The sequence below is a fragment of the Ananas comosus genome, linkage group 14, assembly GCF_001540865.1.
Source record: "Ananas comosus cultivar F153 linkage group 14, ASM154086v1, whole genome shotgun sequence".
NCBI lineage: Eukaryota > Viridiplantae > Streptophyta > Magnoliopsida > Poales > Bromeliaceae > Ananas > Ananas comosus.
The window spans coordinates 9742808-9758300 of record NC_033634.1 but is presented as its reverse complement, the minus strand read 5'-3'; the positions used below and the strand labels follow the sequence as shown (position 1 = coordinate 9758300).

Below are 15493 nucleotides of genomic sequence, written 5' to 3'. Positions count from 1 at the left end.
CTTTAAAATCTTAAGCTCTGCGGAGGACCTTCCTTGCTAATTTACACCTATGGTTATATGTGTAGTGCCTCGAGGGAGGAGTTTCAAGGAAACCCTAACCTAATTCCATCCAGCTGACTTGCCCTTCCTTGCCGTCTCTGCTCTCCCTTGCCACATTCGTGGCGTGCCGACGCGGCAGCTGTTTCCGACGCCGGAACCCCTCATCGGCATCCCTCATCACTTCCCCATTTTCCTTCACCCACTCAGCACGAGCTCGCGGAGGCATCCTAAACCTATGACCATCTTCCCTTGGCGAGCATCCTTCCGAGTGTCGTTCGCGGTCTCGCGCCCCGAGTCGTCTGCCGGCCGCCATCCTGTCTATGCGCCGCCAGACCCGGTGCGGGCCGAGCTTGAGCCGCAAGCGCCTCGCGGTCGCCGCACACATGTCGGGCGCGCCACCTCGCCCATCGACCTCCGGCCGCCACGTCGCCGCCTTCGCCGCCGTCCATGCCTGGCTGTGGTGCCGCCTGGATCGCCGAACCAGAAACTCCCAGACCCTGTGAGCGAGCTGCAGCTTTGGGCAGATCTCTGCCCGGCGTCTCCGCCGACTTCTCCCGGACGGCACTGCAGCCTTCCAGACACCTCCGCGGCTCTCTCTGCCGTTGCATGCCCGAACGTCCCGTTAGCCGTCCGGCCGCCGTCTGACCTGCGGTCCGCCAGGTTGTGCGGGCCGAGCGAGCCACTCGGCCCCGCACGCGCCGCGCCCCGGAGCGTGCCCATGACCCCTCGGGCCTCGACGGACGGATCGACGTCGAACCGCCTCCTCCGGGCCGCCCGCGCTAGCGCAGGGAGCCTTAAACCCGAGAGCTGTGTGGAATTGATCTCTTCCGCCGCCGCCACCGGCCCCGCCGCGGCCAGCAGGTTTCTCGGACCGGTTGGACCAGGCGCAACCCTTCCCTTGCGGATGCGCACGCCTCTCGACAGCCGCCGGCGTCATGCCCTAGCTCACCCGTCCGGGGAGCTGTTTTCAGCCTGTCTGTGCATTAGTTTCTTGTTTTAGAGTCTCTGTTTTCTGCGAAGACCCCGGGCTGTTCCGATGCCCACGGAGGTGGCCGGTTTCGTTTCAGTCCAGCCCTGATCACCAGTATGCTCACCTCCTTTAGCGGTCAGCGAGCTCCGGATGATTTATTAGCCTGCGTTTTTGTTCATGTGCGCGGTGTTTTGGTTGAACTTCGTGAATGCTCCCAGTGCGCGCCCACAGTGGCCGGAATTGCCCGAAAGGTGCGCGACGGCCTCGGACATCGAACCTATATGGGTATCTTGGCCGGCAGTTGACCTCTGGTTTGCGTAGTTGGACGTCTGTAAAGCGCGCCGAAATTCAGCATGAAATTAATGCGATTTAGGTATCAGGAGGGACTTTTATGCATTTTGGCTTCGTCGTAGCTGCTGTTGGCAGCAAAGTGTTGCGTTGAGGAATAACCCTCTAAGACTGATTGTCCAATGCCCCAGGACCTTGCGAAGCTCGGAATGCATTTCCGGTGCTAGCGTGTTTTTCGGCGAATCCCGCCGCGGAACGGGTTTCGGTTCGAATTATTCCGACGGTGCTTGGTTGGCGTTTGTGTAGTCGCTGAGCTGTTGGCTGGGTCCTTGCGTCTTCGAGGAGTTCGGAAATGGGTTGAGCGACGGTTGTGTTTCCGGTGTCGATTGCACTTCTGGGAACCTGATCGAAACGATTTATCGCGAGATTTATTGTTCGCACTGGAGGAGTCCCGAGTTGTGTTCCTGCCATGATGCAATGTTATTTATGTTTCGGTGGCCGAGGTGACTCGCTAGCCTGGTCGGTATTGTTCCGGACAGTTCGGTCGGTCCGGCGGCATCCCCGACCTTGCGATTCGAGGACTTCCGGCGTATTACCGGCGATCCGTTGGGAAACGCCGATCTCGCATGGGTTTGTTTGAGGTTGTCTGATTTAGTGGTATTAGCTGTGCGGTTAGACACTAACCCGGTGGCCTTCCTTCAGGTCCGGTTGACGTCGCTTTTGCAGTCAGGGACGGGCCAAGCATTTGTCAGGTGGGCTACTTCGATCGAAGGTCTAGCTCATGTGTGCACGCTCGGTGATATCTCTTCTATTCCCTGGGGCTTCTATGCTATTTTTCGTATTTATATATTGAGCTTGCATCGCCGTTGTTTCTATATACTCCTACTCATATGTTGCTTGCTTAGTATCATGTGTAGGAAGTAGAGTAGTTTATCCTAGCTATGTACTGGTGACCTTGTTGGTCGGTTCTCGTACTTCGTGATCGGTGACTTGATTGCGTCGCGTTCTCGTACTCTTTTCATGTGACCTATTTGAGCGGATGTTTTATTTAATATGCTGTTGCTGGGTTGGTCGTTGTTGCACTTATGTTATTGGTGTTGGTCTATTTCTTTGACTTCTGTCGTCTCGATGACCTTGGCGTCGGCATGTACCCTTGAGGATGGTATTGGTCGTGGTGCGTTGGAGGTTAGTTCTTGGACTATATCGAATATCTGTAGACATATCGGTCGCCGTTCTTGCCTGTTCGTACTTATTTAGTTGACATCGAGAGTATACTAATTACTATCTTGATTTATTCTTGCCTGGTTGTTCTATGTGTAGGTATCCTGTTATAGGGGTAGAGATAGATGGCCATTCGTTATATACTATACTAATGTGACTGGTTGGTCAGGTTTCTCGTTTGGCATTGGTGACCTGTTTGTCGTTCGTTACTTTCCATACAGCTTGGCTATCTCGGTCGGTTCACGTTTTACTTGATGACTACGACAGAGTCGCGTATGCCAGAGTGGGCAGTGTTGTTCGGCTGATTGCGACGTTGGCTATTGATCATATCCGCACTGATGCGCCACAGCTCGAGTGCAGTTTTCACGAATAACAGGCGGGTTATCCCGCAGGAGAGCGTGTTCTTTCGAAAATGTCGTTTACATCGCGTCGACAGGTAGAGCAGCGGTGTTCTCTGTGCTGGGTGACATGCGGTGTGAGCAGTAGTGGCTTTTGCCTGACGGTCCTTGAGACCGACACGGGCGTTTAGTTGGGTACTTTTGGACTTCTCGTCGGTTTGACGCAGTATAGCTATGTAGCGTTGTTGCATTGTATTTCTGTTTCTTTTCTTTACAGTTGTCTTGCTACTATAGTTTTGATATCTTTGTATGCTTGCCAGTTGTACATTCTACAGTAAGCAGTAGGTGTTTTCATATTATATATTCATCGTTCATTATCTGTTGCTACTGTATTTTACTCTACATCTGTTGTTATCTCTTCCTGATCCAGGTGAAGTACTCATCGCCTTCTTCGGCCTTGCGTAACCCACTGGGAGGGGAGACATGTTTACATGTTCTCACCTCCCCCACCATTTTTCAGGTATCGTGGGCGATGAGTAGTGGGACGAGACGTGAGGTACGCGTGTAGCGGTCGATAGAGCTTTCGACCCGGGTTAATTCGGTTTACTTTCTTACCCTTCTTATTTTGGCTGATGAATAGTTTAGTTGGTTTATGTGGTTCAGTGTTTATTTACATTTGAAAATGTGGATTTCTGGATTTTGTAAAATAAAAGGTTTTCTACCCCTCGTGGTAGCGTTTTTAACGAATAAAGGTTTCCGTGTAGGGAACAGTTTTCAAAAGAATTTTCGTGAATTTCTATTTAAATACTGAACATAAAACTGTGATGTGAATGGTGAATGTATGAATGTATAGTTATCGTTATATTCATTTGGTTGTGGTTGTTTCCTGGCTATACTCTTGTACTTGTACGACGCCGTGCAAATACAGGGGAGACTCTGTCCGTGTGAACAGTGGATTCCCTGTATTTGTGGCGGATCTGGCATACTCTGGGGTCAGGTTTTCAAAAAAAAAATTTCAGACGCTTTTCCGCTTTGTTTTAAACTGAAAAGGGACCCCGGGGCGTGACAAACCCCCTTTCTTTTTCCTCTATGCAGTATATTGTAACTGCTCTAATATATTGTTCATCAATTTTTCTTGTAATCTATTTGTTGAATGCAGCGGAAGTATTTGTTTGTACTTTTTGCAGAAGTGACTTGCGCTAGAATGCAATGAGCCCAGATCGTAGAGGTTGATTCACGTGTCCTTGGATCATCCACGAAGGTCTTCTAATGCTCCAAATCTGCGGTAGATCGAACTACAAACGAGCACGATATCTAATCCACCGTTCAAGAACCTCTAGAACAATTGCTTAATGGAGGATGTGGTTTCTCTCTCTCACAAGACGGCTCACAAATTACTCACGAATTTATGAGTATTTTGTCTTTATTTTTTCTTGTTATCTTCATGAGACAATAACCCGTATATATATAAAGGATCCCAAAACCCTAATATGTAAGTAAGAGATTAGGCCGAATTTGTTTATAATTGTTATCCTAATATGGTTAGAATATATTTCTAATTAGCTTTTCAATTTAAAAGCAAGATTAATCCAAACCCAATTAGGCAACATAATAACTGTCGGGTCGAGCCCAATCATAGGCACACCCGATTCGGTTTAACCGAATGCCAATACTATTAATGTGATTATTTTCTAATTTCGAAAGAAAACTTTGAACGGGGGTTGTGTCATGCCGATACCTTGTCACCATGGTATGGTACAGCAAGGGGGGCACAGTCCATGCCGTTGGGCACTTAAGGTATGTTTGTTTCATGATTGGCATGAGAATGAGAAATGGAATTGAATTGTATTGGAATGAAAAATAGAATAATGAAATATCCAAAACTATTTTGTTCATTATTGGAATGAAAATCGAAATGAACAATTGGGACACCTAGGATTCTGAGACAGGGTTTTTGGTTAAGGGAGGAGTAAAGAGAGAGAGAGGAGGGGGGGTGTTTGTGAGAGAGGGTTTAGAGTGGTTTACTCTAGAATGAGCCAATTCAGAATTTAAAGCCGGATTAGGCTAAATAGATTGGACCATTCCCATTACGTAGTTGAATGGGAATTAGAATCCAATTTCTATAAAACAAACAACAACTATTGGAATCAATGAATCTCATTCGGATTCCAAAGTCTAAAATTTCTGAACCAAACAAGCCCTTAAACNTTTTTTAGTTGTGTGATGGAATAGGGATTGCACGCCTGCTGAATGCAACTATGGTTTTGTCGAAATTTGAAGTTGCTGCTTATTGGAATGAATCAAGGTAAGCTTGAGGATGCTAGAGAGTAACTGTCTTTGATTTGTTGATTGATATAGATAATTACTGTGCAGATCTATCAGCAATTTTGCAGATGTTTTTGATGTTGACTACTTTATTGAGAAAATGAAAGGCTTTGTGGCAATTGTTAAAGGGTTACCAGAAGAAATTGCATCAGAAGAGCCATTTAAAGTGGACTGCACAAGCGAAAGGGCTATTTTGACTATGTTGAGGGCGTGCTTCCTGCCCTCTTGGAGCATCACTATGTATCCATCACACCAGCCATGAGCCAAAGAAGGGATAGGTGTGTTTTGAACCTTAAATTATATGAATGCATTTAACATTGACTCATAATTACTTGATTTCTATATAATTGGACCATTAGTTTAACCCAGTTGACATTATGTTTCTTTGTTCATTTGTGCAATCTGTTTCCTCTCTCTGTATAACATACATTTCAACTATTCTACCTTTGAATCTGTGGAAGCATTCTTGTTAATATTATTTCCAAAGGTATCAAATGAAGGAAAAGAGTGGCTCACTGCAAAGCGAATGAAGAATGCCTTCTTGTTAATATTCAATTTTCTATGTTTTGTATTCTTGATCTTTCGGTATAATTTTAATTTGAAAAAAATTCTGAAAAAGCAAATGTAGCTTGATGATATGTTGGAAATTCATAACTTTAAGCGTGACTTTCTGTAGTACATGTTTGCTGATATATTACCAAAAAACTTTGCTCCCTAATCTGATAAGATGTAATCGGTTGCGATTCTCTGGTTGTTTAATGATCCGCTACCCATTATATTTGGGCCTTTAGTCTCTAATCATTTCTTAGAAATATGCAAGTTGCAAAATATGATATGGATAATCAACTTGTTCTAGTAAATTTGGTGCTGGGTTGCGCAGTTATCCTTCACCTACTCAGTTCAACCTAAATTTAAAAAAAAGAGGCAATTGCTTATATACCCCTGAAAAGTTTCAGACTTTCTGATTTACCCCTCTTAGAAGGCTAATATTGAAAATACCTTTTTTACGTTCCAACATATTTCTAATATACCCCTAGAGTTAAAATCTATTAATAAACTCTGTTATCTCAATGAAATTACTATTTTGTCCTTTTAAATATACCCTTCTACCATCACCGACTTTTCTTATTTGCTCTCAAGTTAGGGGTACAAAAAGTATCTTGCATTTTGGTCTTTTCAAATTTACCCTTCTACCATCACCAACATTTCTTATTTGCCCTTAAGTTAAGGGCAAAAGTAGCATTTTAATTTTTATTAACTGTGGTAGATATTTAACTCACGTTTAATCCAAGTTAACTTAACGGGTGTAACTGCAAGGGTATTTTGGAATAACGGAGGAACATATGAGAGGTATATTGGAAAGAAAAAAAAGTAGGGATAAATGAGATATTTTCGAAGTTTTAAGGGGTATATAGGCAATTATCCCTAAAAAAAAAATACCCTCTTTATCTCCCTTATTCTTTTGTTGTTGGCATGACAACGTTTCGTGGGTTCATTTTCTGCATCCTAAAGAACATTCCTTTCTCAATTTATATTTTCATTTCCTTTAGAAACTAAACTTTTTCCTTCACAGTTCAGAGAGTTTAGCAACAAACTTGTAATGAAACTAATCTTAATTATTTATAACATCCTGATTAACAATGTGATCAATGCGATTATGTATGAACCTTCTAATAACAATATCAGAGTAAAAAAACCTAAAGTTCTAAACTGTAACAACAAATCAAACTTTAAAATCAACTATGTTTTAAAGTTCTCATCACTTAGCAGTGATGTAGTTATGCATGTCATGCACACGGTTGTTATGCTTGTGTGCGTGTTCTCGTTTTGGAGTCTATATGGCTCGGGGGACTAGTTGTTGAACTCTTTTAAGATAGTTATTTATCCTGTGACCCTCCTTTTCACTTTATATTTATTTTTTGACTGTTATTCGTATGTTGTAGGTATCTTTTGCATGCTAAAGCTTCTATTTGCCGAGATTGCTATGATGCACTGCACCTTAATAGGGCCCTGGAAGCCAAAGGTTCTGAGCTTCTCAAAGCCATTCCAGAACCCTTCCTTTCCCTCCACCTCAGGTTTGAACCAGACATGGTAGCCTACAGCCAGTGTCTATATGAGGGCCTCTCTTCCGCCTCTTTGGCTGCCATTGAAGCTGCTCGAGGTGATAGAAAGTCATGGACTGGTGATGCTGCTCGTGTGCGGAGGAACCGCAGGAAATGCCCTCTAACACCCAATGAAATGGCTTTTATTCTTCAAGCTTTTGGCATCTCTCCAAGCACAACTATCTGTTTGGCTGCCGGGGATGGTCTCGTGGAGATCGAAGGCTTCATTTCTGTGTATACAAATGTTTATACTAAGTCATCTCTATTAAGCAACGAAGATTTTGATCGAATGCATCGGAACACAAAAGCTGCCCTTGATTACTATGTTTCGATGCACACTGATGCTTATGTTGCTACTTATTTTGGTAATATGGATAAGATGGTAACTGCCCTGAGAACACTGACGATTTTGTGATGGGCAGAGGTTCTGCTTTGCCCGACTGTTTTTGTGAGTATAGATTGTAACTCGTAATTATTTGCGAACTTTGTATTTTTGATTGCCAATAGATTTTGATTTTCATAACTTGTACATAGTTTACATATTTTAGTTATTGAAAGTCACACTTTATATGTCAAAGGTTTCTCTACTCTTGATTTTGAAAGTGTATTTTACAAGTCATATTCAACATGTAATTTGTTGGTTCCGACGCTGCATATCGTCTCTGAGAAATTATTGTCTGGACCTGTTCCATCACATCAGCAGTGGACAACTTTACCAGTGAACCTCCAAGTTGATCTGCCCTCAGATCCCACCTCTAAAGCAAATCCCAATAACCAAGTTGGTTGTGCTATTTTTGAGATTTGAAAGTCAGGTACGCAAACTGGGTGGTGCTTCCATGGTGGATCACATGCAGGTAATAGTTGCTTATCATTTTAATGTTGTGGAATCAAGTGAAGCAACAATAGGAGTCATCCGCCTTACAATGTGTCAAAATTCATGCTGGATTACTTGATGTATGATCTTCTTTTCTATTGGAGAGTCCTCGAAAAAGGTCATTTGAAGAATTTATCTCCTTTCTCCCACTTATCAGTAGCTTGTGATTTGAAATAAAAGCACTGATCTATAGGTGGTAAATAAAAGCACTTGATTTAAATTAGTTTATATATGAGCTTATGACCTTGTGAGCTTTGGAATTATAAGTGAATCTAGTTATATTAAACTTCACTTCTTCTTGGTTGCCTTGTACTACTAAATTTCTAAATTTATTGGCAATGGTTGTCTGTAATTGTGTTGTTTGGTTTCTTGATCAGGCACTTTGGATGGTTCACTGTGTATCTCTAGCATATGGAATCAATTATATAGAGTGTAGTGCTCTTCTATTAAGAAAGTATGCATCGAGTAGATATGGGAAGCCTCAAAGGGTTTTGGTCCTAACCAAGTCGTTAACATAATTGTATTGTACATATAGAACTTAGAACATATCATTCTGTGTGCTTGTAGCTGTAAACATGGGAGTAACACCTGTTGCATTGTAACCTTTTTCTTGGATATACAAGCATTATACCTTTATATGAGACAACGGCGTTAAATTAACTCGGTGAATGGAGAAGTTCCTGAGATAATCTTGGTTTTCTCGTAAAAAGGATGAGGAGGAAAATATGGCTATCATGAATTTTCTTTTGTGGAGATTATGTATAAATCCTGTACTTAAAAATGTTTTGTATCGTGAAGATATTGCTCGAGTTAAGTTGCCTACAAAAAGCAGTAATAACTTTTTCATTAGATTTTTACCAACAGCTTCCTCTGGGAGAAGAAGTAGAATGTCACGGACAAAATGTTTTCCGCTGACTTCTCCTTGACAGTGGCCCAAATCTGCTANAGTTGTTAAGGGAATGGATTTGGGCTATTTGAAAATGGTCCAATTCATCACTTACTCGTAAGCCGGTTCAACTCAAATCGAACTGAGAATCAAGAGCTTTGAACCAAACCAAATAATAAACCGGTTCGACCTGAATCGAACTACAAGTTGGTTCAACTCAAACTGAATCACATGAGGATCGAGTAGACCGAACCACAAGTTAGTTCAAATTGAACTGAACCACAAAAGGGTTCCAAGTCAAACCAAACCAAAACATATGCCGGGTTCAACTCAAACAAAAGAATAGGGGGTTTAAGCCAAGCCAAGTCGAACCACTTGTAAGTCGGTTCAACCCAAACTAAATCATAAAAGGGTTCAACTTGAACCGAAGTGGGTCCGACTTGAATCAAAACGAACTACAAGTCGGTCTGAACCAAACAATAAAAGATTCGACCTGAACTGAAGTGGATCCGGTCTGAGCTAAATCATAAGGGATTCAACTTGAACCGAAGCGGATCCAATCCGAACTAAACCGAACCGGATCGGTCTGAACCAAGCCGCAAAGGATTCAACTTGATCCGAAGTAGGTCCGACTTGAACCGAACCAGAAAGAAGTCAACTTGAACCGAAGTGGATCCAATCCGAATCGAACCAGGAAGCATTCGAGTTGAACTTAAGTGAAGCCGATTCGAACCAAACCATAAAACATTCAACTTGAACTGAAGTGGATCCAATCCGAATCGAACCAGGAAGCATTCGAGTCGAACTTAAGTGGAGCCGATTCGAACCAAACCACAAAGGATTCAACTTGAACCAAAGTAAATCCGGTCTAAACCCATCCATAAAGGATTCAACTTGATCCGAAGTGGATCCGACTTGAACCGAACCAGGAAGGAGTCAACCTGAACCGAAGTGGATCCAATCCGAATCGAACCAGGAAGCATTCGACTCAAACCGAAATCGGATCCGAACCGAACCGGATCCTATCTGAACCGAACCAAACAAGATTTGACTTGAACCAAATCGAATCCGATCTGAATCGAACCGAACAGGATTCAACTTGAACTAAAGTGGATCCGATCCATTCTGAACTGAATCGGATCTCGTCTGAACCAAGCCGTAGAGGATCCGACCCGAGTCGAAAGTCCGATCTGAACTCAACCGTAAAGAATCCAACTCAAACCAAGTCTTGATGGGTTCCGAGCCAAAGCATAATGGTTCAACCCAAACCAAGTCTTGATGGGTCTCGAACCAAAGCGTAACGGTTCAACCCAAACCAAATCCAAAGCGACCAAATGAACTTAAGGTCGCCCAACTCAAACCAAGTCTTTATGGGTCCCGAACCAAAGCATAACGGTTCATCCCAAATTAAATACGAGAGATTTAAACCAACCCAAAACCAAAGTCCACAAATAAATCCCAAAACCCAAAGTCCACAAATAAATCCCAAAACCAAAATCCACAAATAAACCCCAAAACCCAAAGGCCACAAATAAATCCCAAAATCCAAAGTCCACAAATAAAATTTCAAAATCCAAAATCTACAAATAAAACCTACGACCGAAACGTCGTTAACCTAAACCCAAATTCAGACGACCGAAACGTCGCTAAACTAAACCCATATTCAAACGACCGAAACGTCGCTAAACTAAACCCATATTCAAACGACCGAAACGTCGCTAAACTAAACCCAAATTCAAACGACCGAAACGTCGCTAAACTAAACCCATATTCAAACGACCGAAACGTCGCTAAACTAAACCCAAATTGAAACGACCGAAACGTCACTAAACTAAACCCATATTCAAACGACCGAAATGTTGCTAAACTAAACCCATATTCAAACGACCGAAAAGTCGCTAAACTAAACCCAAATTTCAAACGACCGAAAAGTCGTTAAACTAAACCCAAAGTTCAAACGACCGAAAAGTCGTTAAACTAAACCCAAATCCAAACGACCGAAGAGTCGTTAAACTAANGTTGAATGGGAATTAGAATCCAATTTCTATAAAACAAACAACAACTATTGGAATCAATGAATCTCATTCGGATTCCAAAGTCTAAAATTTCTGAACCAAACAAGCCCTTAAACCCATGAGAGAGATGGATGTTCAGTTTCCCCTTTCTTTTACTAGTTCTTTTTGTTTGTGTTTTGGGTGACTGCATATATTTATCTTTGAAAAGTTTGAAAATTGTACATTGTCTCTTGAAGTTGCTTTTTCTTTAGAAGGCGTTCCTCTAAATTTGAAACGTTTGTTAGTTTCTCTACCGATTGACTACCGCTTATCAGAAATTTTTTAAGAAATATTATAAAATAGATTTTACTTATCAGTAGAGTGGTCGTTTCAAAAAAAAAAAATCAATTTTAAATAGTCAATCAACAGAGAGGGATAAATTTGCAAACTTGTGAAATGTAACTCATAAACTGTAGGGGAAAATTCTTGATATTAAAGGTTTTGAGGGGAATGTATGCATTTTCACTTCTTGGCAGGATTATTTATGCAATTCCTCCCTTGCTGCAGCTCTCCCAATAAAGAACAATGGCTACATCAGAATCGACTGTTATGGCGGCCTCAATCAGATGAAACATGATGTATGTACATCACTGTAGGGAGCTAGCGTTTTCCATGTTAGACATAAGTTTACTCATTTCATCTAAACGTTTACTGGGGAAACCTTAGAATCTCTCTATTGTGGCTCGATTCAACTTTATAATCCAGTTTTTGGTCACATTGTTATAGATGTCTCAGTTGTCCTGCAGGACTAGCTATTAAACACCACTAAAATTGAGCAACTTTCAATTATGTGGCTTGATAAAAATCTTGTAATCTAGGTTATGATTTCTTAGTTTTATTGGATCCTACTTATTTTGATTGGTTTTATGATCCAACATTTGTAACAATCTGAACCATTTGGAGTAAGGGTGGGATTATGTTAGGATTGTACCATAAAGAAGTTCCCTTTGTCATTTCATGCATTTTAATAAGAAGGTTGATTATTATGGATTTTTTTAGTTGTGTGATGGAATAGGGATTGCACGCCTGCTGAATGCAACTATGGTTTTGTCGAAATTTGAAGTTGCTGCTTATTGGAATGAATCAAGGTAAGCTTGAGGATGCTAGAGAATAACTGTCTTTGATTTGTTGATTGATATAGATAATTACTGTGCAGATCTATCAGCAATTTTGCAGATGTTTTTGATGTTGACTACTTTATTGAGAAAATGAAAGGCTTTGTGGCAATTGTTAAAGGGTTACCAGAAGAAATTGCATCAGAAGAGCCATTTAAAGTGGACTGCACAAGCGAAAGGGCCATTTTGACTATGTTGAGGGCGTGCTTCCTGCCCTCTTGGAGCATCACTATGTATCCATCACACCAGCCATGAGCCAAAGAAGGGATAGGTGTGTTTTGAACCTTAAATTATATGAATGCATTTAACATTCACTCATAATTACTTGATTTCTATATAATTGGACCATTAGTTTAACCCAGTTGACATTATGTTTCTTTGTTCATTTGTGCAATCTGTTTTCTCTCTCTGTATAACATACATTTCAACTATTCTACCTCTGAATCTGTGGAAGCATTCTTGTTAATATTATTTCCAAAGGTATCAAGAGTTAGATAAACAGATGAAGGGAAAGAGTGGCTCTCTGCAAAGCGAATGAAGAGTGCCTTGTTAATATTCATTTTTTTATATTTTGTATTGTTCATCTTTCGGTGCCATTGTAATTTGAAAAAAATTCTGACAAAGCATATGTAGCTTGATGATATGTTGGAAAGGCATAACTTTAAGCGTGAATTTCTGTAGTACATGTTTTCTGATGTATTACTAAAAAAATTTACTCTCTAATTTGATAAGATGTTATCGGTTGCGATTCTCTGGCTGCTTAATGACCCGTTACCCATTATATTTGTGCCTTTAGTCTCTAATCATTTCTTAAGAAATATGCAAGTTGCTAGACATGATATAGATAATCAACTTGTACTGGCTTGCGCAATTATCCGTCACCTGCTCAGTTCAACCTAAATTAAAAAAAAGTACCCTCTTTATCTCGCTTATTCTTTTGTTGTTGGCATGACAACGTTTCATGGGTTCATTATCTGCATCTTAAAGAACATTCCTTTCTCAGTTCAGAGAGTTTAGCAACAAACTTGCAATGAAACTAATCTTAATTATTTATAACATCCTGACTAACAATGTCAGCAATGAGACTATGTACGAACCTTCTGATAACAATATCAGCCGTAAAACAAACCTAAAGTTCTAAACTGTAACAACGGATCAAACAATTAAAATCAACTATGTTTTGAAGTTCTTATCCCTTAGCAATGATGTAGTTCTGCATGTCATGCACACACCCGTTATGTTTGTGTGCGCGTTCTCCTTTTGGAGTCTATATGGCTTGGGGGACTAGTTGTTGAACTCTTTTAAGATAGTTATTTATCCTGTGACCCTCCTTTTCACTTTATATTTATTTTTTGACTGTTATTCGTATGTTGTAGGTATCTTTTGCATGCTAAAGCTTCTATTTGCCGAGATTGCTATGATGCACTGCACCTTAATAGGGCCCTGGAAGCCAAAGGTTCTGAGCTTCTCAAAGCCATTCCAGAACCCTTCCTTTCCCTCCACCTCAGGTTTGAACCAGACATGGTAGCCTACAGCCAGTGTCTATATGAGGGCCTCTCTTCCGCCTCTTTGGCTGCCATTGAAGCTGCTCGAGGTGATAGAAAGTCATGGACTGGTGATGCTGCTCGTGTGCGGAGGAACCGCAGGAAATGCCCTCTAACACCCAATGAAATGGCTTTTATTCTTCAAGCTTTTGGCATCTCTCCAAGCACAACTATCTGTTTGGCTGCCGGGGATGGTCTCGTGGAGATCGAAGGCTTCATTTCTGTGTATACAAATGTTTATACTAAGTCATCTCTATTAAGCAACGAAGATTTTGATCGAATGCATCGGAACACAAAAGCTGCCCTTGATTACTATGTTTCGATGCACACTGATGCTTATGTTGCTACTTATTTTGGTAATATGGATAAGATGGTAACTGCCCTGAGAACACTGACGATTTTGTGATGGGCAGAGGTTCTGCTTTGCCCGACTGTTTTTGTGAGTATAGATTGTAACTCGTAATTATTTGCGAACTTTGTATTTTTGATTGCCAATAGATTTTGATTTTCATAACTTGTACATAGTTTACATATTTTAGTTATTGAAAGTCACACTTTATATGTCAAAGGTTTCTCTACTCTTGATTTTGAAAGTGTATTTTACAAGTCATATTCAACATGTAATTTGTTGGTTCCGACGCTGCATATCGTCTCTGAGAAATTATTGTCTGGACCTGTTCCATCACATCAGCAGTGGACAACTTTACCAGTGAACCTCCAAGTTGATCTGCCCTCAGATCCCACCTCTAAAGCAAATCCCAATAACCAAGTTGGTTGTGCTATTTTTGAGATTTGAAAGTCAGGTACGCAAACTGGGTGGTGCTTCCATGGTGGATCACATGCAGGTAATAGTTGCTTATCATTTTAATGTTGTGGAATCAAGTGAAGCAACAATAGGAGTCATCCGCCTTACAATGTGTCAAAATTCATGCTGGATTACTTGATGTATGATCTTGTTTTCTATTGGAGAGTCCTCGACATAGGTCATTTGAAGAATTTATCTCCTTTCTCCCACTTATCAGTAGCTTGTGATTTGAAATAAAAGCACTGATCTATAGGTGATAAATAAAAGCACTGGATTTAAATTAGTTTATATATGAGCTTATGACCTTGTGAGCTTTGGAATTATAAGTGAATCTAGTTATATTAAACTTCACTTCTTCTCGGTTGCCCTATACTACTGAATTTCTGATTTTTTTTGCAATGGTTTTCTGTGATTGTATTGTTAGAAACTTTGCAGCCTCCTTGGTTTGTTGATCAGCCACTTTGGATGGTTCACTGTGTGTGGAATCAGTTATATAGTGTAGTGCTCTTCTATTAAGAAAGTATGCATTGAGTAGATATGGGAAGCCTCAAGAGGGTTTTGGTCCTAACCAAGTTATTAACATAATTGTATTGTACATATAGAACTTAGAACATATCATTCTGTGTGCTTGTAGCTGTAAACATGGGAGTAACACCTGTTGCATTGTAACCTTTTTCTTGGATATACAAGCATTATACCTTTATATGAGACAACGGCGTTAAATTAACTCAGTGAATGGAGAAGTTCCTGAGATAATCTTGGTTTTCTCGTAAAAAGGATGAGGAGGAAAATATGGCTATCATGAATTTTCTTTTGTGGAGATTATGTATAAATCCTGTACTTAAAAATGTTTTGTATCGTGAAGATATTGCTCGAGTTAAGTTGCCTACAAAAAGCAGTAATAACTTTTTCATTAGATTTTTACCAACAGC

General features: G+C 40.9%; 2 pseudogenes; both read left to right on the top strand.

Moving 5' to 3' along the window:
• Window positions 5221-7803, top strand: LOC109719980 (annotated as a pseudogene).
• LOC109719981 lies at window positions 12245-14267 on the top strand (annotated as a pseudogene).